Source organism: Otolemur garnettii, unplaced genomic scaffold (genome assembly GCF_000181295.1).
Source record: "Otolemur garnettii isolate 467f Iridium unplaced genomic scaffold, OtoGar3 scaffold00074, whole genome shotgun sequence".
Lineage (NCBI taxonomy): Eukaryota > Metazoa > Chordata > Mammalia > Primates > Galagidae > Otolemur > Otolemur garnettii.
The window spans coordinates 6,732,292-6,745,996 of NW_003852469.1; the positions used below are offsets into that span (position 1 = coordinate 6,732,292).

At 47.7% G+C, this 13,705-nt stretch overlaps 1 protein-coding gene across 2 annotated transcripts in view; it reads right to left on the reverse strand.

The window, feature by feature from the left end:
- Positions 1-13,705, reverse strand: part of SLC39A14 (solute carrier family 39 member 14) — a 50,099-nt gene that overhangs the window by 18,823 nt on the left and 17,571 nt on the right. For both annotated transcript variants that reach the window (XM_003793975.3, XM_012807735.2), the window contains exon 2: positions 11,413-11,532. The gene's annotated coding sequence lies outside the window, so the exon portion shown is untranslated. The remainder of the gene's footprint in view (positions 1-11,412; positions 11,533-13,705) is intronic.

Below are 13,705 nucleotides of genomic sequence, written 5' to 3' on the forward strand. Positions count from 1 at the left end.
ACTACAGTCCAGGTGTGGTAACTCATGCCTATAATCCTAGCACTCTTACACGCTGAGGTGGGAAGATGGCTTGAGATGAGTTCAAGACCAGCCTGAGCAAGAGAAAGATCCTATCTCTACAAAAAACAGAAAATTCAGCTGCGCATGGTGGCATAAACCTGTAGTCCCAGATACTCTGAAGGCTGAGGCAGGAGGATTGTCTAAGCCCCGGAGTTTGAGGTTGCAGGGAGCTATGATGATGCCACTGCACTCCAGCCTAGTGACAGAGTAAGACCCTGCCTCAAAAAAAAAAAAAAAAAAAAAAATTTAAAACTTGGCTGGTCCTACTTTGCTACTTATTAAAATAACAAAATAGATTTTTTTATTTTAAGCAAGCCTCCATCCCTACAATTTTTTTTTTTTTTGACAGAGTCTTATGTCATCCTTGGTAGAGTGTAGTGGTGTCACATCTCACAGCAACCTCAACCTCTTGGGCTTAAGCGATTCTCCTGCCTCAGCCTCCAGAGTAGCTGGGACTACAGGTACCCACCACAATGCCCAGCTATTTTTTTGTTGTTGTTGTCGTTATTTAGCAGGCCTGGCCAAGGTTTGAACCCACCAGCCCCAGTGCATGTGGCTGACACCCTAACCACTGAGCTATGGGCACCGAGCCTCTACAATTTCTTAAAGTTAGCTAAGCGTGATGGGTAAGTCCTAGCTACTCAGGAGGCAAAGGCAGGAGGATCAATAGAGCCCAGAAGATTGAGGTTACAATGAACTATGATTGTGCCACTGCACTCCAGCCTGGGCAACATAGTGAGACTTTAGCTCTTGAAAAAAAAAAAGCAAAAACTCTACTCCCATGCCTAGGTGTGATCCTTACAGGTAATAATAATAATAATAATAATTCTACTTCTAAAATTTATCTTACTATAAGTAATCTTAAAAAGGCTATATGCAGAATATGTGTTATAGTCAAGTAAATTACACCAATTTCACAGAATATTATGCAGTTATGAAAAATAACATAGGCTTTTTTTTTTTTTGAGACAGAGCCTCAAGCTGTTGCCCTGGCATCACAGCTCACAACAACCTCCAACTCCTAGGCTTAAGCGATTCTCTTGCCTTAGCCTCCCAAGTAGCTGGGACTACAGGTGCCCACCACAATGCCCGGCTATTTTTTGGTTGTAGTTGTCGTTGTTTGGCAGGCCCGGGCTAGATTCGAACCTGCCAGCTCTGATGTATGTGGCTGGTGCCTTAGCCGCCTGAGCTACAGGTGCTGAGCTGAGTCATAGGCATATTAAGTAAAAAAGTAGAACAATTATGTAGCAGAACAGAAAAATGAAAGCTTAAGGTAGCAGGACTGATGATTTTCCTTTTGTTAATCACTTCCCTTAGCATGGTTACAATTTAATTAGTGACCTAAGCAATACCAGGAGGGGGATATGAGCCTCCCTCCTCCAGACCCAAAGTGCCCGGTCACTGGGCTGTCTCCTCCCCAGATACTCACCTCACACACAATGTGCCACTCCCCACCCCAGGGCCTGTTTTTGTGGCAAAGGAGCAAAAGCAAATCAAGTGTGCCTGGATCCTGGCTCTGCCACTCCCTGGCAGCATGATCTCCAGTAAGTTATTTAACCAGGGTCAACATTCTAGAACTGCCCAGAGCAGCGACACAGCTTACCATTGCCTTACCTGTGGCTAGAACTTCCACACAGCTACTTACCAGATCCGTGACCACACACAAGTTACTCAGCCTCGCCTACCTCAATTTGCTCATCTATAAAACTGATACCCACACCACTGGGTTACTGTGAAGAAAATTCAGTGGCATACGTTATGGCAAGGCCTCGCTAAGACCTGAATTATAGAAAGTGCTCAGTGAGATGTGGTTATTATTATCTCCCCAATTTTGACTCCCTCTCAGCCCAAATGTCAAGCTGCTAACGGAACAGTTAGGAATAGCCTATGACTAACTTTACCTTCACTTAAAACTACTGTGAATGCAGGCCTGGGGTTCACACATCGCGTTAGGTCCCCTGCTGAAACATGCCCGGGGACGTTCCACATATGGGGCACAGAATCCGGGTACAAAAACTATCATTTAACAGAGTACACTGAATCACGCACATGGATGGACTAGGCATCAGCAAAAATGACCATCTGTGAAGGTGTTATTTTGAGACTCGAAATTCTCAGATCCCCACCAAGAACCAGAAGTTAAATTAATAGTGAGCAGGGTGGAGCTTGGACAAGGAAAGTGGTCATCCACCTGAGCAGATGGTGAGCTGTGTTGTGCTGTCAACACAGGGGCGAGGAAGTCTGCATGGATTTGGAGGAAGAGAGAGAGGCAAAGAGATGATGGGCAGCCACTGGCACCTGCCACGTGCAGACCCTGCTAAGCACTTGACATTCATTTGCAAATTCCTTTAAGAGAAGATGGGACATCGATCCCCATTTAATAGATAAGGACATTGGGGGTCACAGATTAGGAAATGTGATCCACAGCCAGCAAGCAGCAAAGCTAAAAACTGAATTATTCATGAGCTGAAGGCCAAGTTTAAATGACACTGAAGTCAGCGCATCCTTAACCACTGTGCCCTCTGCACAAAGACGTGAAAATAACACATCTTGGATCCTATGGGGGATCTACAAAATCCTGCCTGTCTCTGAGGATCTCTCCCAATGTCTTTTAACTCTCTCTCTTTTTCCTTTTGTAGAGATGCTGTCTTGCTATGTTGCCCAGACCAGACTCAAGAGATCCTCCCGCCTTAGCCCCTCCAAAGTGTTGGCATTACAGGTAGAAGCTGCCACACCTGGCCAATCTTTCCCAAATTCTAATGCCTGCCACCCCAAACACCCAAATCCAGAAAAGAGCAGTGATGGGAACTGCCTCATTGTGCCTGAGGAGTGCTCCTGTTGTGGAATCACTTTAACAAGACAGACGAACAATTATTCCAACCTTCGCTACACTCCTTAAATTTATCTGCAGCAACTTCAAAACACTGAAAACACAAAATACTTCAAGTACAGGGAACCCAGGGTAATGTAGCAGCAGCTTTACCTGGCTGGGCACTAATATAGATGTAAACATTTAGAAAGTATTTACTGTCCACTGACCCAGTAGCTGGCCCCCCTGGTCAGATGCCTGCTCAGACATCCTTTGCCAGGGAAGAAGCACCTACTGGCTGTATGATCAGAAAACTGAGCCCATGGGGCCACTTTAGCTTCTCGCCAACCCACACTCCCAGCACAGCTGCCCTTTTCCTCCCACAAGACAGAGCCTAGCTAGTCTCTATGGGATGGGCAGATTCAGCAAGCAAAGCCTACCTGCCTGCCCAGCCAGCACTTGAGACAGACACTCACCTGCTGAAGGACCAGGGGAGGGTCTGAACACAGGAGGGGGCAGTAAGAGGTTCTGGCCCAAAGATCTCAGAGCTGCAAGCAACATTTCACATCTAAGTGACTCTGGCCTTTTGGTAGACATGAAAAGGGAACTTTATGCTCCAATGGAGATTTAATTTTTCCCTTAATCACAAGCTATTCTGGGGAGGAGGGAGTTTTTAAAAAATTCTTTGGAGGAAAGAAGAGGAGAAGAAAACACAGGAAGGGCAGTGTGCAGTGGCACACACCTGTAATCCCAACACTTTAGGAGGCCAGGAGCTCGAGAATAGCTTGGGCAATAGCGAGACCCGATCTCTACTAAAAATAAAAAAAAGATTAGTTGGGCATGGTGGCACACACCTGTAGTCCCAGCTACTCGGAAGGCTGAGACAAGAAGACTGCTTGACTCCAAGAATTGGAGGCTCCTATGAGTATGATGATGCCACTCGCCCAGGCAAAAAAGTGATAGTCTGTCTCAAAAAACAGAGAAGAGGAGAAGTGAGGAGAGGGGAGAGGAGAAAGGATAAAACGTAGAGCTCTTCATGCAGCATCTAGGATGGTGAGCTGGGCAGGAGTCCTTGCCCCCACTGCAGGACAAAGGCTTGAGGGCAACGTCATGGGAGCGCCAGGCTCTTCTGCTAAACAGAGGCTGGAGTCTCTCTTTGTGCACTCGCCTCAGGGTCAAAGACGTGATTTATTTTCATGCCTCAGCTCTGACTCTGTCTCCAAGGTGCCAGACCCAAACCTGAGGGGCCCGGGTAGCAGGGACTAAAAGACAAAATCAGCAAGAAAAGCTTTCTCTGGAGCCCTCTGCAGAAGTCCAGAGGTTGCCTGACCATCTTGAAGACTCCTAAATTGAAATTCTGCCTATTGTTACCCTTCGCTTGGTCCAGAAGTATCTCAGCCTAGCAGTGGCACTTCTGTCCTATGGACATTTACTATGATACATTTTTTCTATTTCTCTCAGAGGGGAGCAAACATTTACTTCTCTTTGATGTGACAAGGTAGTCGGTGCCAAGATACGCTCAGCTGGGCACTGAAGTGAGAACAGGCAACAGAAAGCTGCAGGGCCTGGGTTAGGGCAGCCCTCCAAACACCCATCCCCACCCCCACCCCCACCCCAGCTGGCCAGGGAGCCCACAGTGCCGTGCTCAGAGTTCTCTAGGAGCTGAAACAAAACATGGAATGTAAGATCAGACACCCCAGAGACAAACTTGGACAAACAGACCATTTCCAAAGCCAGTAAGATGTGAGTTTGCTCCCATCCCTGTACCACTGTGCTCCCCCTAACCCCTGTGGGCTATAGGGGCACAGCATACTGCAGAGGCTTGGTTGACTACAGGCCCAGGGGGTGTGGGGGGGTGGGGGGGTGGCAGTCAGCTTGAGGGCAGTCTGAATTGGAGTCTGCAAAGCACTTCACTTAAAATTGAGAAAAAGCACTGGCCCCCTATGCCGGAGGTGGCGGGTTCAAACCCAGCCCCAGGCAAACACTGCAAAAAAAAAAAAGAAAGAAAGAAAGAAAAGGCTTGATCGTCCATATCAAAGACAGACCACAGGGTTGGGGGCGGGTGGGGTAAGTAAGGAGGCACTGGGCAGTAGGTAGGTGCCCAGAGCTCTTGGCTCCACTGCTGACTGCCTCAGGGAAACAGCCTAAGGAGCTCTCCTGTCGACTATCTTGGATGAGATGTCCTCACAGACTCCTCTCAGGGACAGAAGCAGGGGTCTCTGAGGTACCTAGTCTCAGCACGTCACCAGGGTCAGGAGGGTCCATGATCCAGCCACTAAGGCACCCTTGTCACTCCCAGGGTTCTCCCCGATTAACAGCTGGTCTCTGCACCAGACCTCATAGGCGGCTCGGCTTTCTCCTGGCTTCCAGCCCAAACCCATTCTAGGGTGTGACCTGTCAATCTATAATAGAAACTTATCTCCTGCCAGTAGCTACCCACAGTTAGGCTGGCTACTAACAGCTCTGGGTGAGTCAAGGGACACCAGCTTGGTGATGGGAAAAACCCTGCAACCTGCAGACAAAAGAGAAAGCCAGGCCTCAGGGGAGAGGGTGGAGGTCTTAAGGAATCATAACATCCAGTACTATTTTATTTGTCTCTCTGACTATGGGTGCTAGTAACCTGAGAAGCACTGACTTTGGCAATGGAAGGACCACTGGATGCAGTGTCAGAAGCCCAGTTTGAAGCAGGACTCCGAGCACATCCCATTGAGATTGAAAAAAGGAAGAAAACATACCACCTGCAGAGTTTTATGAGTATTACCAAAGAGAAAGTATGTTGAAACACTACTTAATGATTTCTGAGCTGAAATGGAACACTGAAATGGGAGTGCAATTTGCCTTCTGCTGATAATTAAGAAAATGAGTAAGAATATACATACATATATAGTAAAAAAGCAAACCCCCCCTCAAAAAAATTAACAACTAAACAAAGAAATGGGTGCACCCAGATTTTTTTTTTTTTTTTTTGGAGACAGAGCTTCAAGCTATCCCCCTGGGTAGAGTGCTGTGGCATCACAGCTCACAGCAACCTCCAACTCCTGGGCTCAAGCAAGTCTCCTGCCTCCACCTCCCAAGTAGCTGGGACCACAGGTGCCTGCCACAATGCTTGGCTATTTTTTGGTTGCAGCCATCATTGTTGTTTGGTGGGCCTGGGCTGGATTCGAACCCACCACCTTAGATGTACGTGGCTGGCGCCTTAGCCACTTGAGCCAGAGACGCCGAGCCACAACCAGATACATTAACCTCAAACACAGAGGCAAGGCAAGAAGAGAAGAGGGTACCCCCGTGGCTCACTGTGTTCCTGGCTCACCCACAATCGATGTGGACGCACCAGATGACAAGAGCAGAACCGGGAGAATTCTCACCAAGGCCCCCAAATCTGGGGAGAGGCAAACTGCCACCAGCACTTTTCATTGTCAATTGAGAAGCAGTGGGCAGAACCACCAGGAAGGAACAAAGAAAGGTCACTGGTACAAGACTCATGAGCTGACTCTGGAGGAAGAAAGGCCTCAGGGCCACATTCAGGGAAACTGTCCAACTCCAAAGTCCAAGGACTACTCCTTCCCCTCCAACAGAAATGGAGCACACCTCCAAACAAGTGGGCTGAAGCCCGCGGCAGGCACCATTAACTAACTTCTGCACCGAGGACAGGTCCAGCTCCCCATTCGCCTTTTCATTTAGGCTACAAGGCACAGACTACCAGTGCCCTGCCCTTAGCACTCACTCCTAGTGTTGATGTGGGGAGGACAGATCAGCCTCACTGGCGAAAGGAAAGTTACTCTCTTATTTTAGAGCCAAGAGAACAACTGAGCTGAATAGCAAGAGCATGAACTCATGAGAATTAAAGAGCAGGCAAACCAAGCAAAACACAAAGATGTCAAACTAATAAACTAAAACACAACTCCAGAGAAAGTTAAGTCCTCGTAACTGCTTCACACCTAGAAATGACTTAATCAGAACATGAATTTGATGAAACAAGAGCTCAAAGATGAGACTATAAAACAAAATGAGATAAAAAGAGATGTAGGCTTACATCAAGAGGAAGAAAACAGTGAAAAACTAATAAATAGACTCGGCACTTGTGGCTCAAGCGGCTAAGGCGCCAGCCACATACACCTGAGCTGGAAGGTTCAAAACCAGCCCGGGCCCGCCAAATAAAAACGACAGCTGCAACCAAAAAAATAGCGGGGCATTGTGGCAGGCCCTGTAGTCCCAGCTACTTGGGAGGCGGAGACAGGAGAATTGCTTGAGCCCAGGAGTTGGAGGTTGATGTGAGCTGCAATGCCACAGCACTCTACGGAAGGCAACAGCTTAAGGCTCTGTCTCAAAAAAAAAAGAAAGAAAAGAAAAACTAATAAATAAATTACAATGGATAATGAACAAAACTTTGCCAGTCATTTAAAACAGAGATACTGGGCGGTGCCTGTGGCTCAGTGAGCAGGGCACCGGCCCCATATACCAAGAGTAGGGGTTCAAACCCAGCCCTGTCAAACTGCAACAAAAAAAGAGCCAGGTGTTGTGGCAGGTGCCTGCAGTCCCAGCTACTGGGGAGGCTGAGGCAAGAGAATCTCCTAAGCCCAAGAGCTGGAAGTTGCTATGAGCTGTGAGGCAACAGCACTCTACCAAGGGTAACAAAGCGAGACTCTCTCTCCTAAAAAAAAAAAGTAATAATAAAATTATTATTTTTTTAAATGAAGACTAATGATTAAGCATTAAAACTTTTTAAGTAAGAAATAGTAGGGGTGGTGCCTGTGGCTCAAGGAGTAGGGTGCCAGCCCCATATACTGTGGGTGGTGGGTTTGAGCCCAGCCCTGGCCCAAACTGCAAAAAGAAAAAGAAATAATAAAAAAGTAATTATGGGATTAGACAGAGGACATAGTCTGAACGTTATAAAAAAACTGACAACTAAAAAAAGAAAAGGACAATTTAGGCTAGGAGTGGTGGCTCATGCCTGTAATCCTAGCACTCCAGGGGGCTGAGGCCTATGGATCACTTGAGCTCAGGAGTTCAAGGCCAGCCAGAGTAAAAGGAAGACCCTGTCTTTACTAAAAACAGAAAAACTAGCCAGGTATGGTGGCAAACACCTGGAGTCTCAGCTACTCAGGAGGCTGAGGCAAGAGTCTGAGGTTGCTGTAAGCTATGATACCACAGCACTCTACTCAGGGTGACAGAGTGAGACACTGTCCCCCCCAAAAAAAAAAGAACTTAATAATATAATTAATACCATCAGCATAGAAGGGAAAAGGAGATCAGGAAAAAATGTGAAAATTCTAATGTCCTCATTTTTTATAGCAAAGAATCAATAGATACTGTCTCAAATGGAAACAAGTAATTACAAATATGACTCACAAGCTATTTTCTTTACTGGGGTCTCATAGGAAATTATCTGTTATGAAAAAACACGTTTCCTTTAACGCGTACTAATTAATTTTACGGCGGTTTATTTTTCTTCTGTTACATTCAGGAAAATGTCCATACTTTTTTCTATTTACATCCATTTCTCTGTATCTGTTTATCTGCAAGCATAGCTGGATAACACCTGGGATATTGTCCACCTGGAATTAGTGACAGCTGTTTCTGAGTGGCCTTTGGAGTGTTTTGGGTTGTTTTAATGTCAACCTATTTATGCGTCCCAGTCAGTGACAGGGGTATAAGAAAATATGGGTGACTTTTTTTTTTTAATCAAGGAATAAGTGTGGCACAAAACCAGAAGCCCACAGGAGAAAATACAAAAACTGCCAAGTAAGTGTTCTGCAAGTACTTAACCTTGAGTACTTAATCTCAATATTTGTGGTCAAACTAACAATGATACAGGCGTCTGTTTAAGTCCCAGTATAAGCAATTGGAAAACCAGTAGTCTCAGCTCTCAGCTTGGAGGCTTCTCTGAGGTTCAAAGAGCTTTGAGAAAAACCACCCAGCCCGTGGCCCCCCTCCACCCACCAAATGAACATTGCCCATGAGGCCACTCTCCCCTAGGGCAAGCCATCCTAAGCTGGACAGGTCATCCCAGAAAAGAGCAAATGTTACAGCCGGGAAACCGATTCTTGCTTGGCCTTGTGCAGCTCAGTCGGCCCAATGCTCTGCTTCCTCACACCTTCCCATCTAACCGTTCTCTTCCATTCCCTAAAAGGATGTGTTCTCAGCTCCCGGCTCCCACTCTCAAGTTTTGGCACAGCCAAAGGCCACCCAAGGTAGAAGATTTCTCCAGTGAGTGCAGGAGGCCGGCAGAGCCTACTCTCTCCCCATGAAACCTCACGCTGCTGGGAGGGCCAGGATGGGAAAACTTAGGAAAAACAAAAATCAGTGATGACCCAGAAGCAGGGAACAAAATTAGAACCAGTAGTCTGCTGCTCACCAACTAATATTTACTGAGCCCCCATAGAGTGTGTGTGTGTGTGTGTGTGTGTGTGTGTGTCAGCATCTGTGGGAGGAGGTGAGGAGGGCAGAGACTGTGGTGAGAGCACAGGGCAGCCAGCAGACAGGCAGAATAGCTTATTTAGCCCCTCGCTGTGAGTGTAATGACAGCCAAGCCCAGGAGCCAGGGCCAGAAGGAGGAGGGAGGGAGCCTATTTGCCAGGCTCCCCAGCTGCAGCCCTGCCAAGCTAAGCCTGAGCTTGACTAAGCAGAAAGTGCTCCCAAAATGGACTGAGTCAGGCAGGCGAAAACAGGAGAGCAGGAAAGGGCCCACAGAGCCAGCCAGGGCCCCCCCTCCCGGGACTCTCCCCAACCCGTGGCCAGGGCAAAGTCACCTCTATTCTCATCATTTGCCATCAACATTTCCCAGACTCAATTGCAAAATGTTGACCTGTTGTCCAAGTGTACTCCTGTTCATCAGACCACGGGGCCCGGCATGTGGCTTAGGAAACGTGGTACTCACAACTCACCACTTACGTCACCCACTTGAGCAAAACTCCCTGACTTGTCATTCATAGTCAAGTAAATAAATAAATAAATAAATAAAAAGCATGATGTAGTGGCTAAACCATCAGACAGAATGACACGGCAAACAGACCTGAGTTCAACTGGGGCCTGCCACTAACTTCCCCTGTGTGCCCAGCACAATTAAACTGTGATCCCACCAAGCGCACAGGGGCACTCTGATAAATAAGACAGAGCTTAAAGGACACGTACAGCACAGCACAGCACAGCACTTGAGGTCAGCTACTCCCTAGTTCCCAGTCTTCCAAGTCCTCAGGTCAATACCCTCACATAGCCAAGGATTCTGCTTACTCTCAGGTCAGCTCAATCACCTCCTCTTCTAGGAAGCCTTCTTAGACCACTATTTCAGCACTTTGCTCCATCTCTAATTGGATGCCTAATTAATCACCTAGTCTCCCAGGGAGCCTTCCAATATAGATTTTTGTGGCTTGAAGGCAGGAAGGCATGGCTTGCCTGCCATTTCTTCTAACCCTTCATCTCTCTGCTTCCCCTACCACAGTGCCAGGCACAGTGCTGGGCACACAGAGGCCTAGAAGAAGAGAAAGTCAACCACCTTCCTTCGAACTGTTCTCTGCCTGTGCCCTACAGCCTGATGAAGAGCGGGAAGCTCAGTTCCTCCTTCCACAGACAGTCTATCGTCCCATGACCACAGACCAAGTACAATCCAGGCCATCTGAAGTCAGCTGTCATCACCACATATCACTCTCTTCTTCTCTTGCCCAAACAACCCCCTTACCTTGAATTCCATTTCTATTAACTGAACTAAAAGTGAGCTTACACCTACCATGCTTTTAAAACTCACTCCATGAGTTCACTGAACAAATATTCACTGTCCACCAGTAACGGGCCAGTTATTATGCCAGGTATTGGGGTTGCAAAGGATACACCTAGTACCTACCCTTGCACAGTAGGGAAAGCAAACAAGTCAACAAGAAACCTACCAGAACAATGATGACAAAGGTGATGTACAGGTTAGGGTTCAATTGAGCAATTTAAGCAGCAAAAGATTTTGTACAGAATATTAAATGGCTTAGAGGCTCGGTGCCTATAGGTCAGTGGTTAGGGCACCAGCCACACACACAAGGGCAGGCAGGTTCAAACCTAGGCAGGGCCTGCTAAACAACTACAACAGTAACAACAACAACAACAAAATAGCCAGGCGTTGTGGCAGGCACCTGTAATCCCAGCTACTTGGGAGGCTGAGGCAGGAGAATCCTTGAGCCCAGGAGTTGGAGGTTGCTGTGAGCTGTGATGCCACAGCACGCTACCCAGGGTGACAGCTTGAGGCTCTGTCTCAAAATAAATAAATAAATAAATAAATAATATGAAAAAGAAGTTGTCTGCTCCAGAATTGTGCCCTTCCCATGATCCATGACTGAGGCAAGATGGACCTCTCAGTGCCCATCCTGAGGAAGATGCTGCCTCGCCTCTTCCTATAGGACTGTTACAAGTCCAAATGCATCTAAGTGGGAGAACCTAAATCATGGAGAATTTCAGTACAAGAGTATCCAGAATGCATAGTTTTTGGTTCTCTACTTTTAGTAAGCTGGACCATAATTTATTACCAGAAGGAGACACTATAGGCCAAACACAGTGGCTCATACCTGTAATCCCAGTAGTTTGGGAGGCCGAGGAGGGAGGACTGCTGGAGCCCAGGAGTTTGAGGTCCCAGTGAGCTTTGATTGTGCTACAATTCCCCCAGGCGACAGAGCAAGACCCTGTTCCTTAAAAAAAAAAAAAAAATTACAAAAAAATAATTAGTATTAAAATTATTAGTTAACATTAATATCAATCAAACTAGCCAGGACATCAAGAATAAATCACTCATTCTCTTGGCAGGGATGCCCAGTGACAAGCCAATCTGCACCATCCACCATAGACATTGACAAGACTGAGCGCAAGAAGCTACGGAGAACACAGCAGGGCAATCAGACCCAGGGTCAGAGGTCGGGGAGGCTCCCAAAAGAAGTTATTACTTTAGCTGAGACCTGCAGCATATTGGGGGGTAGGGGCACGAGGGTGGAATGTTCCATGAAGATGCAGCTTCATTTGGAGACTCAATGAAGATGACACTTGTTAAGAACTCAGAGTCCGGCTCGGCGCCTATAGCTCAACCGGCTAAGGCGCCAGCCACGTACACCTAAGGTGGCGGGTTCGAATCCCCAGCCCGGACCTGCCAAACAACAATGACGGCTGCAACCAAAAAATAGCCGGGAGTTGTGGCGGGCGCCTGTGGTCCCAGCTACTTGGGAGGCAGAGGCAGGAGACTCGCTTGAGCCCAGGAGCTGGAGGTTGCTGTGAGCTGTGATGCCACAGACTCTACCCAGGGGGACAGCTTGAGGCTCTGTCTAAAAAAAAAAAAAAAAAAAAAAAAAAGAACTCAGAGTCCATGGCTCGGCACCTGTGGCTCAAGCAGCTAAGGCACCAGCCACATACACCTGAGCTGGCAGGTTCGAATCCAGCCTGGGCTGCCAAACAACAATGACGGCTGCAACCAAAGAAATAGCCGGGTGTTGTGGCGGGCACCTGTGGTCCTAGCTACTTGGGAGGCGGAGACAGGAGAATCATTTAAGCCCAGGAGTTGGAGATTGCTGTGAGCTGTGATGCCACAGTCTCTACGAAGGGTAACAGCTTGAGGCTCTGTCTCAAAAAAAACCCTCAGAGTCCAGTGTGGCTAGGGAGCCCATGAAAGGACACCCCAGGGCAGAGAAAAACTAGCTAACAAGGTTGGCAGGAACAGCTCTGTAAGTGTCATGAAGGTGGCTGGACTTTATCCAGAGGGCAGTGGGGACCATTTTTGGAGGAGACCTGATCAGACGTATGTGTCTTATATACTAGTCTAGCTGCAGTGTAGAGAACAGACTGGAGCCTGGCAAGAAAAGAAGCCAGGTTACACATGGACACAAGAGGCTGTCATACCCCTCCAGACACAGAACACCTGGTTGTGTCTAAGAAAGGCTTCTTTCTCCTGGCTTCTGGCCTAATAGCACCCAGTGTTTCCGGCAGCCCCTCAGGGCTGCCTGTCTCACAGTTTTCCCGTAACAAACTGAACAGGCTCCTCTTTAGAGACTAGGAGCAGAGAAACAGGCCCCACCACTGTACTCACAACCAAATGTAAGTATCAGGCGAAGAAAGACCAGCCCCACCCCAATCCCCCACCACCTTCCAAACCGGGCTGGGACAAGTCAAGACTACTCAGATCTTCCAGTAGAAAGGTGGCCACTTACAAGCTAACTCCAACTCTAAATGTGCCCCCAAGAGCCTCCCAGAAGAAAGTTCCCCTGACTCCTCACTCTCAAAGTGGGCAGGAAGAGTTCCCTGCCCCCAGGCTTTTCCTAGGAGCCAGGCGGCTCTTCCTGGCCCTTCCATCGGTGAGACTTTTGCATTCTACTAAATCTACTCTACGGACTTGGTATTTGGTTTCCTTCCCTAAGGCAGTGAGTCTGAAGCCCAGCCTGTAGCCCACCCTCCTTTTAGAGGTCCTCCACCCTCACAACCTCCCACTGATCAAGCCAGCTCCAGTCCTTAAAGACTCTGACCTCCCAGTCCCCAGTAGAGTTGCTGAATCGTGTGTGGTAGTTTCTGTAGGGAAGGGTTTCTCAAAGTGTGATCCCTGAACAATAGCCACCAGCATCACCATCAATGGAAACTTGCTGGAAGGACAAATTCTCAACCCCTCCCCAGAAACCACTAAATCAGAAACTCCAGGGGTAGGGTTCCAGCAATCTGAGTTTTAATAAGTGATCTGGGTGCACACTGAAGTCTGAGGACCACTACTTTTGCAGGGAGAACCAGAGTTTTTGTTTAATTTCCAGATTTCCGGCTCGGCATCTGTGGCTCAAGTGGCTAAGGCACCAGCCACATACACCTAAGGTGGCGGGTTCGAATCCAGCCCAG